At 35.5% G+C, this 20,361-nt stretch overlaps 1 protein-coding gene across 12 annotated transcripts in view; it reads right to left on the bottom strand.

Moving 5' to 3' along the window:
• The window catches only part of LOC307185259 (uncharacterized protein), a 1,189,055-nt gene that overhangs the window by 819,935 nt on the left and 348,759 nt on the right, over positions 1-20,361 (bottom strand). For 9 of the 12 annotated variants that reach the window (XR_013827927.1, XR_013827928.1, XR_013827929.1 and 6 more), the window contains one exon: positions 12,784-12,903. The gene's annotated coding sequence lies outside the window, so the exon portion shown is untranslated. Of the gene's footprint in view, positions 1-12,783; positions 12,904-16,112; positions 16,204-17,362; positions 17,410-17,676; positions 17,719-20,361 lie in introns of those variants that run through there. The other 3 variants (XM_079919222.1, XM_079919221.1, XM_079919225.1) reach the window with 3 other exon arrangements.

Genomic DNA, 20,361 nt, shown 5'->3' with positions numbered 1-20,361 from the left:
GGCTTGCGCCCATCTCTGGAGCTTGTTTAGGCGGTGCTCTGAATCCCCTCTCCTTGTTCACCCCAAAACAATGGTCTCTTGCCTCTTAGGCAGGTCCAGACTTCTTCCCAGACTCTCTCCCGGCTAGCTGTGGCACACTAGTCCCCTCAGGCTGTGTTCACGCAGCCAACCCCGGTCCTCTCCCTGTGATCCGACCTCCAAAGCCAGAGCTTCAGCTCCCAGCCCCCACCCGTCCCGGCAGGTGAGCAGACAAGCCTCTTAGGCTGGTGAGTACTGGTCCAAAGTGATCCTCGGTGTGGGAATCTCTCTGCTTTGCCCTCTGCACCCCTGTTGCTGTGCACTCCTTCGTGGCTCCAACATTTCCCCACCACCTACCAACCCCTGTCTCTGCCAGTGAAAGGGCTTCCTAGTGTGTGGAAACTTTTCCTCCTTCATAGCTCCTTCCCAGAGGTGCAGGTCCTGTCCCTATTCTTTTATCTTTGTTTTTTCTTTTGCCCTACCCAGGTATGTGGGGAGTTTCTTGCCTTTTGGGAAGTCTGAGGTCTTCTGCCATCGTTCAGTACGTGTTCTGTAGGAGTTGCTCCACATGTAGATGTATTTCTGATGTATCTGTGGGGAGGAAGGAGATCTCCACATCTTACTCCTCCGCCATCTTGAAGCTCCCCCCTCTTCTTTTCAGTCTTTCTTTCCTACCCTCTGGAAGTGTCACATGTGTTAATACTCATCCTTTATCTACAAAGAAAAAATTTTCTAATTGATACTTTGAGTTCAAAAGCTTGAGATGTCAGACCAATAAAGCAACTGAGTGTATTAATTTTTCATTTTCCCTTTTTTAATTTTCTTGAAAATATAGAAAAGATAGTTGTAAGTTTCTGTATTTTCCTCAAGTAGAGCTCCAAATGAAAACAGTGTCACCTCAAACATGTCTAATTCCAAAAGCACAGTTTGATATGCTTTATGTAGACATATATGTGTGTATGTGTATATATATATACATATATATGTACATATATGTATATATATATGTATATATAGCTTATTGAAGCTTTGCATTTCCAATATCTAGTAGTAACACATTTTTTCCAGATTTTTCTTCCATTTATTTTAAGACACAGTAAAAATAATTTGACAAAGAATCTAAATGCTGTTTTAAAAATACCTTCTACTTTCACAGCTGCCTTGAAAATGGGCAGGTTATAGATAGGCAAAATTTAATAACCAATAATTCAGAATTTCTATTCTCTTTCTGAAACACAACTGTCAAAAAAATATACTCTCCACTTAGGGTTACCGTGAGTAATCGGTTATAAATGACAAAGAGGAAAATGGTTATACTCCCTTGGCCAAACATTTTCATCATTAACAATAATAGAAATGTTGCTTCCAACAAGCCCTTGGGTATTGCTAGTAGTCAGAATCCAAAAATAATTGCTCATAGATGGGTCTCGCCTGGCAGAAAAGCCTCTAGGACTTATTTTTTCTTAAATGATGATTACATAAAAATGGTTCAAATATTCTTCAATGAATCATTTGTGAAAGACCAGGTATATTTTCTGTTCATAGAGACAAGCTGCTGTTTCAAGAATAAAATATTAAATAGTCTCGTGTAGAGACTAAATGGTATAAACCATGGTATAAACCCTTTTGGGTTAGTAACTGTCCTAAAAATGTGACTTATTTATGGTAGCGTTCTATAAGCTATAGGTAGCTACTTGGTAATCTGACTTCCATAAAGAGTTTTTAACCTGAACCCACTCATTATCTTGAGACAGGGTAGAGTTGATGTAGGAGGAGAATTACACCCTCAAAAGTTGCAAGGTGAGTTTCTACCAAGTTCTCTACCTAAAGCCCTCTTCTGCTAACTTGGCCATGGCACTTCGGTGACCTGCACTACCTTTTTTTTTTTAATTGAAGTATAGGTCACTTACAATATTATATTAGTTTCAGGTGTACAACATAGTGATTCAATATTTTAACAGATTATAGGTCATATAAGGTTATTATAAAATATTGGCTAAATTCACTGTGTTGTACATCACATCCTTATAACTTATTTATTTTACACCTAGTAGTTTGTATCCCTTAACCCCCTTCACCTATCTTGCCCGTCTCCCCACCCCTTCCCCTCCAGTAACCACTAGTTTGTTCTCTGTATCTGTTAGTCTTCCTGTTTTGTTATACTCATTTGTTTTATTTTCTAGATTCCATATATAAATGAAAACATACAGTAATTGTCTTTCTCCATCTGACTTATTTCAGTAAACATAATACCACCCTCTAGGTGCATCCATGTTGTTGCAAATGGCAAAATTTTATTCTTTTTTTATGGTTGAGTAATATTTAACCATAAAACGTATCTTTTTAAAACTCAAACAGAGAAATCAAGGGCAATAAGGGCCATGTTATTTCTCCTCTAAATGACAATATGAGTAAGATGAAGGCTTGGAGTGGAAATGTTGCTCTTATCTACTATAGTTCCTCCACATCATCTTTTTGTTCAGGACCTCTTTATACTCTTATAAACTATTGAGAACCCCAAAGAACTTTTGCTTATTGTGAGTTTTATCTACAGATTGTGTTCAAAATTAAGACATATTATTTTTAAATATTTATTAAAACAATAAACCCATTGCATATCAATGCAAATTATATATTTTTATGAAAAATAACTATATTTTCCCAAAAACTATTTAGTCAGAAGAGTGCCTTGGTTTACATTTTTGTAAATCTCTTCGATGCCTGGCTTAATAAAAGACAGTTGGATCCTTACATCTGCTTCTGCATTCCAACCAACTGTACCATATACTCATAAGAGAATGAGAATGAAAAAAGGCATATAAGCTCTTAGTATTATTATGAAGATAGTTTTGACCTCATAAACCCTACAGGAATCTTAGGGCCTCTCAAGTGTCATTGCAATACCTTGTAAGAACTACTACTCTACACAAAGTCCAGTACCATGGAAACAAGATTGAGAATTCAAATTGCCTGTGGTAGAACAAGGAAGTCAGAGAAAAAGTATCTCTTTAGTTAAGGGTACATGGGAGAAATAAAAAATGCCTACAGAAATAAAAGTTGACAAATAACATAACTTTTTTAAGTACATTAGATAATAGTCTGGAGCTCATAAAGGATTTTAAGTTGAACTTCACTTAACAGTGGAAACTTGCTTCAAACTCTCAAACACAAGGTTCCACAAGCTTATTGGGAAACCAGTGACTCAGGTTGTAAAACATAGGAACAGCTGAGTTACAAGGGCCTAGAGATCATCTTTCATCATTTTTAATTTTTTCATTTTAATTATAATAATTTGGGACCCAATCAGACTAAGGACTTTAACAACGCAACTGAACTCAGTTTTCCTAGATCCCAGTTAAGCATTTTTTATTCATCACTATGCTACAGAACTGAAAAACATTTCAGTTATATCATAAATATGCCCAGCACTGGCTAATCTAATTGTTATTAACATTGGGAAGAGGGATAGTTAGTGACTTACTTGAACATTTAATAAGATCTAAGAATCCATTCCCCAGAAAAATATACACAAGCACATACATATACGTCCCTGAAGCTCAAGCATGAATTACCTAGGACTCAGTGTAAGAACCTCCAGACCAGTTTACAACACACATAAAATTCTGGGATCCAAACATTTGGGAAGTGAAAAATTGGAAAGCAGAATATAATAAATGTTATAGGAGCTAACATGATTTACAATATTTATTGAATAGATCAAATTTTATTTATTTGATACAGATTAATATAGTATCAAATAATAGGAATAAACCTCTTCCAAAATAGGATTCATTCAGTCATTCACAAAATAGGATTCATTCATTCATTCACAAATATTTCAAGTACCTACTGAATACTAGGTCTTGAGAATAAAAGGTGAGTATAACTGACACATTCTGTACCAGAATGGACTTTTCATTCTAGTGAGAGAGATAGACATTAACTAAGCACAAAACATATATCAAGAATAAAAGTATTAAACCTTTCCCACCTGTACTCTCAGCTTCTCCCAAGTTACGTTCTAAGAAGCTCACATCATACCAGCATCACCTCAAACACCATCCACCCCCAATGCCAGAATCTGATTAAAACACTATTTTAGCCACTATATAGTTGGTGACACAAACAAAAAGAGTAAAAACCTTTTCTCTTTCAAATGAAATAATTTATTTTGTCATATAGCTCCTTCTTTGGAATGTTTCCCATCAAGATAGGTCTGTGGCTTCCTCCTCCTTCATGATAAAAACCTTTTCCAGAAGTCTTGGGGTGGACAACTTAAGCCTCATGTCGAAGAAGCTCATTTCCCTGACTCTCAGACTGGTCTCTCCATGCTTCATCTTGTTAGTAGTGGTGACATCTTAAAGGCCAAGATCTGGATGTGAACCAAAATATTGCTGCCCGAGAGAACCTTCTATGATAATGGAAATGCCAAGTACAGTAGCTACTAGACATATGTGGCTATGAAGCATTTTAAATGTGGCTGAGAAATTGAATTTAAATTTGTTTAATTTTAAAAATTAAATTTTATTTAATTTATAAAACTAACTTATATTTAATTTTTAACAATTAAATAGCCACATCTGGCTAATGGCTATCATATTGAACAGCACAGAGAAAGAAAAACACAAAGGTCTGCTTTTAGTCTGTCTTAGGCTATTGACATAAAAAGAGTCCTTTTGGATCACAATATTCCTTCCCAGTTCACCAAATCTATATTCACCTTCACAATGTAACATTCACTAAGACAGATTATATTCTGGCCATAAAACAATCCACAACCAATTTTTAAAAATGAAATAAAACAAAGTATATACTCTGACCATTTCAGAATTAAACTTGTAATCAGTAGTAACATTTGGAAAATATCCAAATATTTATAAATTAAATAATACACTGCTAAATAACTCATGGGTCACAGAAGAATTAGAAGATATTTTAAATTGAATAAAAATGAAAACATATCCACATTTATAAGATATAGCTAAAGGTGGCTTAGAGGGAAAGGTGGCTTATAGCATTATGCTTGTATTAGAAAGCAAGAGTTTTTCATCAATAAGTTAAACTTCTACTTTAAGAATATAGAAAAAATTAAAAAAGAGTAAACTAAACCCAAAGCATAGAAAAGGAAGGAAATAATAAAGAACAAAAGTCACTAACATTGAAAAGAAAAAAGAGAAAATAAACACCAAAAATCTACTATACCTCCACATCCCTCCCCCAAACACAAATTTTTTGTGAAAATTGTGTATCATCATCAAGTATATATCAGATATGATTTTCTCTATGATATCTAAAGGAGGCCATGGTTCTTTCCTAAAAGTAGGTTTAAAATGATAATTTTTTCTCTCCAAGATGATATGGATAGAAGACTGGCCTCATTTTCCATAGGTAAGTAAATGGATTATGCCTCTCTGAAAATTCACTTTTTGACACTGAATCAGTAGTTCACAGTTTATTCTCTCTTATGACTTAATACACGTCAAGGAAATGCATTTAATCACTTTCTTAGAAACGCTTCTGAGTTTGCCAAGTGAAGAAGTGATAGACTGTGATCAAATCAAATCCCCCAGTGTAAGAAGCACATCTTGGGAATGGCAGGAAAATAATAAATCTCAAACAGTCAAACTTGAAATTCAACAATGATAAACCATGATGTCCCTCTATTTAGTCATTTCTAAAGGTATAATATTACAGTGTTAAAAAATGATTAAAGACAATTTAGGTGACACAAAAAAACTTTATTTAACACTTCATGAAGTGGACAGTCTCCTTTCAGAGAACTGCAAAATTGAGCGGAAGGCAAGAAGCTCTTATAGGATAAAGAATAAAGAGGAAGGAAGAGAAAAATAGAAAATATCTGATTGGCTGGGGCCACATAGTCAACCTTGTTTGGGGTGAAAAGGAACAAGGAAGTAACTACAGAGCTCAGCATTGCTTTCTGGTGTTTAGGGATTGACTGACTGGATTTCTGGTCAAGCAGAGCATTAACAGGGACATGAAAGTTATCTAAGTTTCGATTTGCTTATATGGCAACCTGGGCAGGAGTGGCTTCATCTTGGACCTAGGAAATTATTTCAGCAGCTTCCCACTTTTGGTCATCCTCTTGACCAGTCAAGAGGTTTGATCAAAAACATTGGTCTTAGCATGACTCTCAGATACCATTGCCTCTTTGAATCTCAGTGAAGTATTCACAAGAGACAATGTCAGCCTCCTGTTTTAGTTACATTCTTCTATTCTCTTTTGTTGAACAGGATAATATCTTGACTTATTTGACTCTAGTTGGTTTGATTCACAGGGACCCTGGCTCAGGAGAGCTCTCCAAACCAAGGGCATTGCTTTGTTGCTAATAATGATTATTGTCTCTGTAATATGCTGCATTCTCTCAAAAGTTTTCACTGCAGGTGGGAAGATATTGACCAGCTGATGGATGGTCTCTCCTAGACTAGAACAACAAAACATCTTACCAAATGAGAGACAAATCCTTTCGAATTTTCCAGGGGCCCTCTGGGAAATCTTAAAGTTAGTTTGAGGTCAAAAAGACTCCCTTTAGAATTTCACTTTGGGAAAATGTCGAAAGGTTTGAACATTTGATTAAATAGAATCACAGATCATTACAAAATAATGCTGAATTACTTATTTAACCGAAGAGACAATAGAAGCTTTTAAAGGCAAATACAGAAAGGTACATAGTTGTGAACAAAACAACTCTTTTAATATTGAGAAGACTGGGTTTTTTTAATTTATCAAAGACCTGATAAAGACAATTGTGAAGCACAGTAAATTATTTTGGTAAGACACAAAATCTTCGCTTTCCAGGTAGATTACCAAAAAGGTAAAAAACAAAACAACAAACAAAAACAAACCACCTTTCACAGTCTATTATCAAGGGCAGACCAATAGTCCAAATAAACTTTGTCCTTTTATCAGAGAGAAAAACAAATTCTAATTTTGTCCCAATATACTTTTGATATTAAAACTTCTTTAATTAAATAAATTTATTCTAATCTTAGCCAGCTTGACCACACATAAAATTCCTTCTCCAGGATTCCTTTTCCACAAACCTTTTACAACTATTATAGATCCATTAAGATTTTGTCATATGTCTTTTCCTATTTTTTCATTCTGGAACAATCAATTGTTTTACTTTCAGACAAAATTAGTCTCTTTTCCCTTCACAAAAGCACCTCTCTGTACCTCATACATTTTCTTACCAAAAACACATCCTACTTTCCTTGCATAGAGAAATCTCCCTTTTAATCTCTAGTAGTTTTAATTACACATATTAATTAGACTCTTAACCCTTAGAATCCTAATTCCTAGTGAAAACTAAGAAGTATGTATTGCGGACTGTCTCTTATGCTAGCATTCTGTGGATTGGCAAATTTATAAATACATTCCATAATACCTGGAAGTATGCTCTTCCTCACAGTAAATTTTTCAGTGTACCACAAAACATATTTACTGTTAGAATCAAATATGTTTTGTTCCCCTTTAAAAAAGAAAAGCCAAAACGGATAAACTAATCTTTGGTAATTAATATTTTTTTTAAATTTTTTCTTGTTACCCTTGTTTTTAATCACACACATACAAGGTACAAGTTTATTGTAGAAACATTAGAAAACACAGATAACCAAAATTTTAAAAAACTGTCACATGGTGATAATAATTATTGATACCTAAAATATGTATTTTTACAAAAGTGGTTTTACATAATATAATATGTATTGATTTATTACTTCTCTCCTAAAATATGCATTTGTTTTGTTAATAAGGATATTTCTCCAGAGTCATTCTGAATTACTGCTTGGTTCTTCATTGAAAGACATACTCTATTTAATACATCCTGAACATATAGATTGGTTCTATGTTTTGCTCATATAAACAACACTCCAGTGAACCCCCTTGTACATATATTTTTAACATCTTTATTGGCATGTAATTGCTTTACAATGGTGTGTTAGTTTCTCCTTTATAACAAAGTGACTCAGTTATACATATACATATGTTCCCATATCTCTTCCCTCTTGCGTCTCCCTCACCCTCACCCTCCCTATCCCACCCCTCTAGGTGGTCAAAAAGCACCAAGCTGATCTCCCTGTGCTATGCAGCTGCTTCCCACTAGCTATCTCTTTTACATTTGGTAGTGTATATATGTCCATGCCATTCTCTCACTTTGTCACAGCTTACCTTTCCCCCTCCCCATATCCTCAAGTCCATTCTCTAGTAGGTCTGTATCTTTATTCCCGTCTTGCTCGTAGGTTCTTCATGACCGTTTTTTTTTTTTTTCAGATTCCATATATATGTGTTAGCATATGGTATTTGTTTTTCTCTTTCTGACATACTTCACTCTGTATAACAGACTCTAGGTCCATCCACCTCACTACAAATAACTCAATTTCATTTCTTTTTATGGCTGAGTAATATTCCATTGTATATATGTGCCACATCTTCTTTATCCATTCATCTGTCAATGGACACTCAGGTTGCTTCCATGTCCTGGCTATTGTAAATAGAGCTGCAATGAACATTTTGGTACATGACTCTGTTTGAATTATGATTTTCTTAGGGTATATGCCCAGTACTGGGATTTCTGGGTCGTATGGTAGTTCTATTTTTAGTTTTTTAAGGAATCTCCATACTGTTATCCATAGTGGCTGTACCAATTTACACTCCCACCAACAGTGCAAGAGGGTTCCCTTTTCTCCACACCCTCTCCAGCATTTATTGTTAGTAGATTTTTTGATGATGGCCATTCTGACTGGTGTGAGATGATATCTCATTGTAGTTTTGATTTGCATTTCTCTAATGATTAATGATGTTGAGCAATCTTTCATGTGTTTGTTCACAATCTGTATATCTTCTTTGGAGAAATGTCTATTTATGTCTTCTGCCCATTTCTGGATTGGGTTGTTTGTTTTTTTGATATTGAGCTGCATGAGCTGCTTGTAAATTTTGGAGATTAATCCTTTGTCAGTTGCTTCACTTGCAAATATTTTCTCCCATTCTGAGAGTTGTCTTTTTGTCTTGCTCATGGTTTCCTTTGCTGTGCAAAAGCTTTGAAGTTTCATTAGGTCCCATTTGTTTATTTTTGTTCTTATTTCCATTTCTCTAGGAGGTGGGTCAAAAAGGATCTTGCTGTGATTTATGTCATAGAGTGTTGTGCCTATGTTTTCCTCTAAGAATTTGATAGTGTCTGGCCTTACATTTAGGTCTTTAATCCATTTTGAGTTTATTTTTGTGTATGGTGTTAGGGAGTGTGGTAACTTCATACTTTTACATGTACCTGTCCAGTTTTCCCAGCACCACTTATTGAAGAGGCTGTCTTTTCTCCACTGTATATTCTTGCCTCCTTTATCAAAGATAAGGTGACCATATGTGCGTGGGTTTATCTCTGGCCTTTCTATCCTGTTCCATTGATCTATATTTCTGTTTTTGTGCCAGTACCATACTGTCTTGATTACTGTAGCTTTGTAGTATAGTCTGAAGTCAGGGAGCCTGATTCCTCCAGCTCCGTTTTTCATTCTCAAGATTGCTTTGGCTATTCGGGGTCTTTTGTGTTTCCATACAAATTGTGAAATTTTTTGTTCTAGTTCTGTTAAAAATGCCAGTGGTAGTTTGATAGCGATTGCATTGCATCTGTAGATTGCTTTGGGTAGTAGAGTCATTTTCACAATGTTGATTCTTCCAATCCAAGAACATTGTATATCTCTCCATCTATTTGTATCATCTTTAATTTCTTTCATCAGTGTCTTTGGTAATTAATATTTTAGTATTTTATCTTATTCAGACATGATTTAGATATTCAACAAATATCTATCATTTCACTATCTCAGTATTAACTTGAAGGTTTCAAGTTTATGAAAAAGATTTTGGAAACTATTTCAAGTAGACATACCATAAAGCATAATTATTGTTGAAAACTTCATTTATAAACATTTATCTTGCTTACATCTGTTTAATTTACTTGTTCTTAATAATTATGTTTAGGTTAATTATGAAAATTTCATGAGACGCTGAACAGCTAACCATCATCTTAAGTTATCCTTCTTGCTTACAAATTCTGTTACGGAGATAACATGAGCTTATCTTTTAGTAAACTGAGGCAGAATAAAAAGAGTATATTTAATGCTGATAACTCTAAAGAAAATGAAACCAAAAAACTTAAACTAGCTTTTATTTATCAAAGGTTATCCTAGATCACATGAACTTGAAAAACATTTGAGTTAGTTTCTATATTTCTGAGAGTATACTTGATTTATATAAATGTTTTTCTTTAAACCAATTAAATACTGTAGAACTCTTAACAAATTAATTTGGCAAAATACCATATGCAAGTAAAAAACTCATACAGCTATAACATATATACAGACACACATAAACATACAGACAGATACAAACAGAGATCTTATAGCTTTTGTTTTAAAATTTTAGCCATGAGACAGATGCAACGATGCAAAACTCACAGGTTTATGAAAGAACAGTATTATGTTTCTGGCAGATGTAATAAGGTTACCTGCTCAGATGGTTTAAACCTTTTAGTACTATTTGTGGAGAAGACTTAAGATTTTTCGTTTACCCGGTTACCAAAGAGTTTTTCCTTTTTTTCCTTCTGGTAAGAATTACCTCCCCAACGTTTGTATTTCAGAGACCTCAGTTCCTAAAGAAGACTGGGTAGAACATTTACATCTCAGAGGCATAGAGAATGTATGCAAGTTCCTCCAAGAAGTACTTTCCTTTCCTAAATCCAGAATTTTTATAATACCTACAATCCTTTTGAGATGAATAGGGGAGGTCGGGAGACTCATAACAAGAATAGGCAGGATTTTTCTGTTCTTGTAAAGACTCAATTTGTAAGACAAGTTGGACAAGCTGTCCTCAGTTCGTAGGAAAGTTGTTTCTAATCCTCAAACAATTGGGTCATAACATGAATGATATCAAGGTGCTGATATCCTTCTACATTATCTTTAATTAAGACAGAAATATTTTAAATTCTAATGTTCTAGATTTAGAGCTGTTTGTCTTTGGAACTTTGTTATTTACCTCTGGGTACAAAGTTTCATTTAGTTTAGGGGAGAAGGCCTAAAAAAAGTTTCTATCAGGCTCTAAATACCAGCTTCCAATTTGGCCAACTTCTGACCACAGAGTTACTTATAAAACAAAATTCTTTCAAGTATCTTGTAACGTTTCAGCTGGTATAAATAGTAAATTTTCCCGGCAGTACAGAATGACCTCATGAATGAAAGAGACATACCCAAAGAGGGTGCAAAAGATACTATTCTCCCAAGATCCACAGTCACTCACAAAGATATCCAAAAGAGAGAAAGTCTTAGACAATTCCCTGAGAGCTGGCAATAGTTGGTAGGACCCTAGCCAAAAGAGAGTGTAACTCTCATTTCCGTCAAGCCTTATCTTTGAGCCCACAACCTGACAGCTGGGCTGCCTGCATGCCCCAGGCAGGGCGAAAGCCAAACCAAGTTCTCAGGACACAAAATGAGACAAAAAGAAGGCAACAGCTGTTCCTGAGAGAGAAAGGATTGACAGCCAATGGGAACCCCAAAACCAAATTCACAAGAGTCGGGATTTGAAAAAGAAGGTACAACACGAAATGTTATCTTCCTTTCTCGATCAGGCACTGCAGAGATCCCAGAGAGATGACTCTGGTTAAAATTCTCTTAATCATTTACAGTCTTGTAGTTTTTTGGCATGGAAAGGCACTTCAGGTAGAGGATTAATAGACTGTGAGTACTCAGGCAAAGGAGGACAGAGGGGAGTAGTAGGAGTCACGTCAGTCTTATGGTCTTTTGTTTTAGGTACCTCTTGTGTCTTTAATTTTTCACTAGTCTTTTGGAATGACTCTTTCAATGAAGCTATTTTCGAATCTTAAAATTAAAATAGGTATCCCATTCTGTTTGCTGATTTGGGAACCCTTGCTTTCAAATGCACTTCTTAAATGAACAATCTTGTCTAGCTGAAGTGTTCCCCAGAATGGCCATTGTAATTCTAGGTTGTCTTAGTAATATTTTACCATATTTATAGATATTACAGCTTCTGGGACACAAAATAAGCAATTAGACATAAAATAAGCAATTGTGCCAGTAGGTGGCACACTCAATGCTTTGAAACTTGAGAATCCTGTGTTATTTTAGCTAAGCTTTGAGTCTCTTGGGGCCAAATTATGCCTAAAAGGGATGTGCCATTAGATTGAGGATTTTGTGGTGTTTTACAGTGTACCTCCTCGCATGGAAATTTTCTTCAGGTTGGCAGGTGACCTAACGTAAATCTAACCTACTCCACGACTAACTTAACTTACAATAGGAGTAACAGCTTTTAAGTGCTTGATTCATGCCCACCAATTTTGCAGCTTTGACTTCCAAGATTCCCATTAGCAATAGATCTAGTCCTTCTTTCATGAGATGATTTCTTTAAAGTGGCAGATGCCCTGATGACTTCTATAGTCTGACTTATGCCTACTTAGATTTTTATTTTGATGGTCAAAAAAGTCCTATTTCTTGTCAATTTATTTTCCCAAGTCCCCCAGTGGTTTATGCCATGAACTTACCTTGAGGCTTTGTGAGTCCCCTAACAACTGTCACCTGTTGTAGACTCCTAATACAACTACCCTGGAACCTTTCTGGGACCCCAGGACCTTTCTGGGAACAATAATAAGTATAATAATACATAATAATAATAAATTTTAATGAAGATTTTTTTTGGATCGGAGAGCTGCACACAAGCAAGCGGAGCTCAAATCCGAGAGTGACTTACCCATGGCACTCCAAAACGAACAGTGAACTGAAAGGATTCAGTGGACACATGGCCTGTGAATCTCCTTGTCCCATAGGCCATTAGCAGTCAGCTTCAGATCTCATTCTTCTTCACCAAAACCTGTTAAAAATTTAATAAAGAAAACAATTCAGGTGGTACAAACAAACTTTTTAGAAAAAATTTTATTGGAGTATAGTTGATACAAACAAACTTTATTTAACACTTCATAAAGTAGACAGTCTTCTTTCAGAGAACTGCAAAACTGAGTGGAAGACAAGAAGATTTTATAGGTAAAGAATAATGGAAAAGGAAGAGAAAAATAGAAATATTTGACTGGTTGGATCCCCACAGTCAACCTTCTTTGGTATGAAAAGGAGCGAGGAAGTAGATATAGAGCCCAGAGTTGCTTTGGGATGTTTGGGGATTGGCCGACTGGATACACTGCATTTCTGGTCAAGCAGAGCATTTATAGGGACATGAAAGTTACCTAAGTTGTAGTTTGCTGTGTAAGATAATGAAAGAATAGCAGTCTAGACAGATGATGGTTTTAGCTGAAGCAATTCCATACACTGGATACATTCTCCCTGTTTCAAAATAATTCAATTCAGTAGATGTCTATTGAGCCTATTTTGTGTGCAAGGCACACACTCCAGTGAAAGAATTCCTTTTGAATCGCAATATTTAAGATGAGATGTTATTTAATCTAACCTGTCTTTTATAGATGAGGGAACAGAAACAAAAGAATTTAGTGATCTTTTGCAGGAGGTCTGCCTAATTTACAAAAGCTTGGTGGCAGGCAACACCAAAAAGAAAACTAGGCCAGTGTTCTCATCATTACACGTGCCTGCCAATATTTTTCGCGCTTTCTGGGAAACCTCCCGTGACCGTTGGAGTAAATCTAATCATTTATCCTTTCTGCTGCAGTTGGGCCGAGTATAGAGATCTATCATTGTAATTAATCATAGTATTACAATTATTTACACCCATTCCCACTTATCTGCTGCAGAAGTTAAGAGCATGGGCACTGAAGCTCCAATTCCAACTACTGAAAAGCTGTATATTACCTGGGGGAAGTATATTTGCCTCTCTGTGCTTCTGTTTCCTTAAATAGGGGGAGAATACCGGTACCCAATTCAGAGGGCTATTTAATGATATTTAAATGATAAAATCCATACAAAGTGTTTAGCACAGTGCCTGTCACATAGTAACTGCTGAAAAAAAGGTATCAGCTGTTATTATTTTTACTGTTATTATTATTTTTTTAAAGAATTTCTTTTTTTTTTTTTTGCAGAACGCGGGCCTCTCACTGTTGTGGCCTCTCCCGTTGCGGAGCACAGGCTCCGGATGCGCAGGCTCAGCAGCCATGGCTCACGGGCCCAGCCGCTCTGCGGCATCTGGGATCTTCCCGGACCGGGGCACGAACCTGTGTCCCCTGCATCGGCAGGTGGACTCTCAACCACGGTGCCACTAGGGAAGCCCTAAAAAGAATTTCTTGAGTGCCAATAATATTTCTAGTGCCAGAGGTAACTAGGTTTTTCAATTTAAAAAAAAAGTTATTGAGTACCTAATATATCCCAAGTGCTATTTCCAAGCACTGAAACTTCAAACATTAGTAAAATAAGAAAAATTAGTAAAATACAGTAATCGGTATGATAATTATAATTGAAATTGATTGAAGTCACAATGGTAAACACAAATGAAAGATTAGTTAATGCAGCCATGGGCAGTGGAAGATGAAGACAAGCTTCATAGGGAAGGAGAAACTTCCTGTAATACCTTGACTTTCTTCTTCATTTCTTTTTATTGTGTCAGGGAAAACTAACATTTTCCCTATACCTCTATAAAGCCTGGAGAGAAATATGGGCAAAGAAAAGTCATTTGGGCATAGTAGTACGTGCTGTCAGCTAATGTATTAATATATGAGTTTGGTAACATAATACAGAACAAGAAGGGGCAAAGTCACTGTTAACATAAGGTCAGGAACATTGTTTATAAAGAAAAGGGCCTAGGTCAGGTAAATAGAAGAACGTAAACTACGTAGATGAGAGAAAATAATTTTCCTTATTTAGTTTCAGGACTAAATAAAACCCACTGTAAAGACCCACCATTTTCCTTCCTTCCACACATACCTACTTCCAACTACAGATCAGAGAGATTCCTTCTCTTGTGCCTCAAGTACTCCATCGCCCAGAGCCATTAGACACTGCTACCATAAGTATATATTTCCCCAGCCACCTGAGGTAATATTTACTATTAAAACATAACTTCTATGATTTTGTTAGACTTGTAGTCCCTTAACATGCCCAAAGTACAATAATGGCACTGAAAACAATAGTGGAAGCTATTCAAAATAACTGCCTGACAATAGGAACATCACACTAATCATCAATGAACACGTCCAAACGTTAAGTCACACAGAATTTTTATCCAAGATACTTGAACCTTGAACACTAGGGGAAAAAAAAAAAAAACAGTGCTGGATTTTATATGTGTATCTGCTCAGCTGAAGGTGAGAAAATGCAATTAACTCCTTTTTATAGACCACTGTATTATTCCCATGATCATTACTTAGCTAAGCTACTTAAGGATAACTGTCCTTTAGAGAAAGGACTCTCTGAGTCTCATTAACTAGATTTCTGACCCATAGAGGAGTCTTAGCATTTATTTTCAGGTGCTTTAATTTTTTCTGAATTAAGTACTTCATCAAAATTATAAGTAGTAGTGAGATTTAATATTGTTTTGTCAAAGGTCTTTATTTAATAAATTTAATCAGACCATTAGCTTAAGTCCAAAAAATAAAGATCAAGCTTCTTGACAAACTGTTCTTGAAATTTTTATATATATAAACAATATAAGATGAGATACTCTCTAAAGTAGGTTTGCTTTGAGAGAAGGTTCACTTTGAAATTTAGAAAACCAAAATAACCAATAATAATTCTAGTCTCTGATAAGCAAAAAAAAAAACAAAACACAAAAAATCAGTTGAAGTTATATGCATGTCATAGAGATGGTTAATAATCCAATGTGAAGGAGAACTATGATACAATGCAAATCAATTATCCTAGAAAATGGAAACAAGGATACTGTATTTGAGATAACCAAAGAGTGGGTTATTAAGGAATGACTTGCATTTACATACTCTGCTCTTTCAGAGAGAATGTACTGATCGCAGTTTTGCTGAAACCCTCAATGGAGTGGCTTTAGAATTTATTAGCATAGTATTTTCAAAATAAAAAATACAAATTTGAAGCATGCCTCATATTTTTCCTATAACTTAAAAGAATTTAATAAACTAAAATTCCGTATTTTTGTAGCTTGTCCATATTTACCTTAAAATTTATTATCACTTGTAAACTTCGAATGCTACTACTTCAGGTAATTGGATCCCCACACCCACACCAAAAGGAAGGGTGTATGGCAGGGAAAGCATGAGGAGGAAAATGGTCTCCCATGTATGCTCTTCAGAAAGGAGAATGCTGAGGAAACTTGCACAAGTCTCTTGGACAGCCTCATCCACCAGATGTCAGACAGCAGAAACAAGAAGAACTACGATCCTGCAGCCTGTGGAACAAAAACCACATTCACAGAAAGATGGACAAGATGAAAAGGCAGAGGGCTATGTACCAGATGAAGGAACAAGATAAAACCCCAGAAAGACAACTAAATGAACTGGATGGAGATAGGCAAACTTCCAGAAAAGGAATTCAGAATAATGACAGTGAAGATGATCCAGGACCTTGGAAAAAGAATGGAGGCAAACATCGAGAAGATGCAACAAATGTTTAAAAATACCTAGAATTAAAGAACAAACAAACAGAGATGAACAATAAAATAAATGAAATGAAAACTACACTAGAAGGAATCAATAGGAGAAGAACAGATAAGTGATCTGGAAGACAGAATGGTGGATTCACTGCTGCAGAACAGAATAAAGAAAAAAGAATGAAAAGAAATGAAGACAGCCTAAGAGACCTCTGGGACAACATTAAACGCAACAATATTCACATTATAGGGGTCCCAGAAGGAGAAGAGAGAGAGAAAAGACCCGAGAAAATATCTGAAGAGACTAGAGTCGAAGACTGCCCTAATATGGGAAACGAAAAAGCCACCCAATTCCAGGAAGCACAGAGAGTCCCATACAGGAAAAACACAAGGAGAAACATGCCAAGACACAGAGTAATCAAATTGGCAAAAATTAAAAACAAAGAAAAATTATTGAAAACACAAGGGAAAAATGACAAATAACATACAAGGGAACTCCCATAAGGTTAACAGGTGATTACTCAGCAGAAACTCTACAAGCCAGAAGGGAGTAGCATGATATACTTAAAGTGATAAAAGGGAAGATTCTATAACCAAGATTACTCTGCCTGGCAAGGATTTCATTCAGATTCGACGGAGAAATCAAAAGCTTACAGACAAGCAAAAGCTAAGAGAATTCAGCACCACCAAACCAGCTCTACAACAAATGCTAAAGGAACTTCTCTAAGTGGGAAACACAAGAGAAGGAAAGTACCTAAAAAAAGAAACCCAAAACAATTAAGAAAATGTTAATAGGAACATACATATTGATACTTACCTTAAATGTGAATGGATTAAATGCTCCAACCAAAAGACACAGGCTTCCTGAATGAGTACAGAAAAAAGACACATATATATACTGTCTACAAGAGACCCACTTCAGACCTAGGGACACATACAGACTGAAAGTGAGGGGATGGAAAAAGATATTCCAAGCAAATGGAAATCAAAAGAAAGGTGCAGTAGCAATACTCATATCAGATAAAATAGACTTTAAAATAAAGAATGTTACAAGAGACAAGGAAGGACACTACATAATGATCAAGTGATCAACCCAAGAAGAAGATATAACAATTATAAATATATACGCACCCACCATAGGAGCACCTCAATACATAAGGCAACTGCTACCACCTATAAAAGAGGAAATAGACAGTAACACAGTTGGGAACTTCAACACCTCACTTACACCAATGAACAGATCATCCAAACAGAATATTAAGAAGGAAACACAAGCTTTAAATGACACAATAGACCAGATAGATTTAATTGATATTTATAGGACATTACATCCAAAAACAGCGGATTACACTTTCTTCTCAAGTGCGCACAGAACATTCTCCAGGATGGATCACATCTTGGGTCACAAATCAAGCCTCAGCAAATTTAATAAAATTGAAATCATATCAAGCACCTTTTCTAACCACAATGCTATGAGATTAGAAATCAATTACAGGGGAAAAAACATAAAAAACACAAACACATGGAGGCTAAAAAATACGTTACCAAATAACCAAGAGATCACTGAAGAAATCAAAGAGGAAATCAAAAAATACCTAGAGACAAATGACAATGAAAACACGATGATCCAAAACCTATGGAATGCAGCAAAAGCAGTTCTAAGAGGGAAGTTTATAGCAATACAAGCCTACCTCAAAAAACAAGAAAAATCTCAAATAAACAATATAACCTTACGCCTAAAGGAACTAGAGAAAGAAGAACAAACAAAACTCAAAGTTAGCAGAAGGAAAGAAATCAGAAAGATCAGAGCAGAAATAAATGAAATAGAAACAAAGAAAACAGTAGCAAAGATCAATAAAAGTAAGAGCTGGTTCTTTGAGAAGATAAACAAAATTGATAAACCTTTAGCCAGACTCATCAAGAAAAAGAGGGAGAGGACTCAAATCAATAAAATTACAAATGAAAAAGGAGAAGTTACAATAGACATTGCAGAAATATAAAGCATCCTAAGAGACTACTACAAGCAACTCTACGCCAACAAAATGGACAACCTGGAAGAAACGGAAAAATTCTTAGAAAGGTATAACCTTCCAAGACTGAACCAGGAAGAAATAGAAAATATGAACACACGAATCACAAGTAATGAAATTGAAACTGTGATTAAAAATCTTCCAACAAACAAAAGTCCAGGACCAGATGGCTTGACAAGTGAATTCTATCAAACATTTACAGAAGAGCTAACAGCCATCCTCCTGAAACTGTTCCAAAAAATTGCAGAGCAAAGAACACTCCCAAACGCATTCTATGAGGCCATCATCACCCTGATACCAAAACCAGACAAAGTTACTCCAAAAAAAAAAAAAATTACAGACCAATATCATTGATGAATATAGATGCAAAATCCTCAAGAAAATACTAGCAAACAGAATCCAACAACACGTAAAAAGGATCATACACCGTGATCAAGTGGGATTTACCCCAGGGAGGCAAGGATTCTTCAATATATGCAAATCAATCAATGTGATACACCATATTAACAAATTGAAGAATAAAAACCATATGATCATCTCAGTAGATGCAGAAAAAGCTTTTGACAAAATTCAACACCTATTTATGATAAAAACTCTCCAAAAAGTGGGCATAGAGGGAACCTACCTCAACATAATAAAGGCCATATACGACAAAACCAAGCAAACATCATTCTCAATGGTGAAAAACTGAAAGCATTTCCTTAAGATCAGGAACAAGACAAGGATGTCCACTCTCTCACCACTATTATTCAACATAGTTTTGGAAGTCCTAGCCATGGCAATCAGAGAAGAAAAAGAGATAAAAGGAATACAAACTGGAATAGAAGAAGTAAAATTGTCACTGTTTGCAGATGATATGATACTATACATAGAGAATCCTAAAGATGCCACCATAAAACTAGAGCTAATCAATGACTTTGGTAAAGTTGCAGGGGACAAAATTAATGCACAGAAATCTCGTGCATTCCTATATACTAATGATGAAAAATCTGAAAGAGAAATTAAGGAAACACTCCCACTTACCACTTCAACAAAAAGAATAAAATAGCTAGGGATATACCTACCTAAGGAGACAAAAGACCTGTATGCAGAAAACTATAAGATACTGATGAAAGAAGTTAAAGAAGATACCAACAGATGGAGAGAGATACCATGTTCTTGGATTGGAAGAATCAATATTGTGAAAATGACTATACTACCAAAAACAATCTATAGATTCAATTCAATTCAATCAAATTACCAATGGCATTTTTTACAGAACTAGAACAAAAAATCTTAAAATTTGTATGGAAACACAAAAGACCCCCAATAGCCAAGCAGTCTTGAGGGAAAAAAGCGGAGCTGGAGGAATCAGACTCCCTGACTTCAGACTATACTACAAAGCTACAGTAATCAAGACAATATGGTACTGGCACAAAAACAGAAATATAGAACAACAGAACAAGATAGAAAGCCCAGAGAAAAACCCACACATCTATGGCCAACTAATCTATGACAAAGGAGGCAAGGATATACAATGGAGAAAAGACAGTCTCTTCAATAAGTGGTGCTGGGAAAACTGGACAGCTACATGTGAAAGATTGAAATTAGAACACTCCCTAAAAGGATACACAAAAATAAACTCAAAATGGATTAGAGACCTAAATGTAAGGCCAGACACTATAAAACTCTTAGAGGAAAACATAGGAAGAACACTCTTTGACGTAAATCACAGCAACATCTTTTTTGATCTACCTCCTAGAGTAATGGAAATAAAAACAAAACTAACCAAATGGGACCTAATGAA

Source organism: Stenella coeruleoalba, assembly GCF_951394435.1.
Source record: "Stenella coeruleoalba genome assembly, chromosome: 4".
Taxonomy (NCBI): Eukaryota; Metazoa; Chordata; class Mammalia; order Artiodactyla; family Delphinidae; genus Stenella; species Stenella coeruleoalba.
Note: the sequence above shows the minus strand (reverse complement) of the source record. Positions and strands in the feature narration are given on the sequence as shown.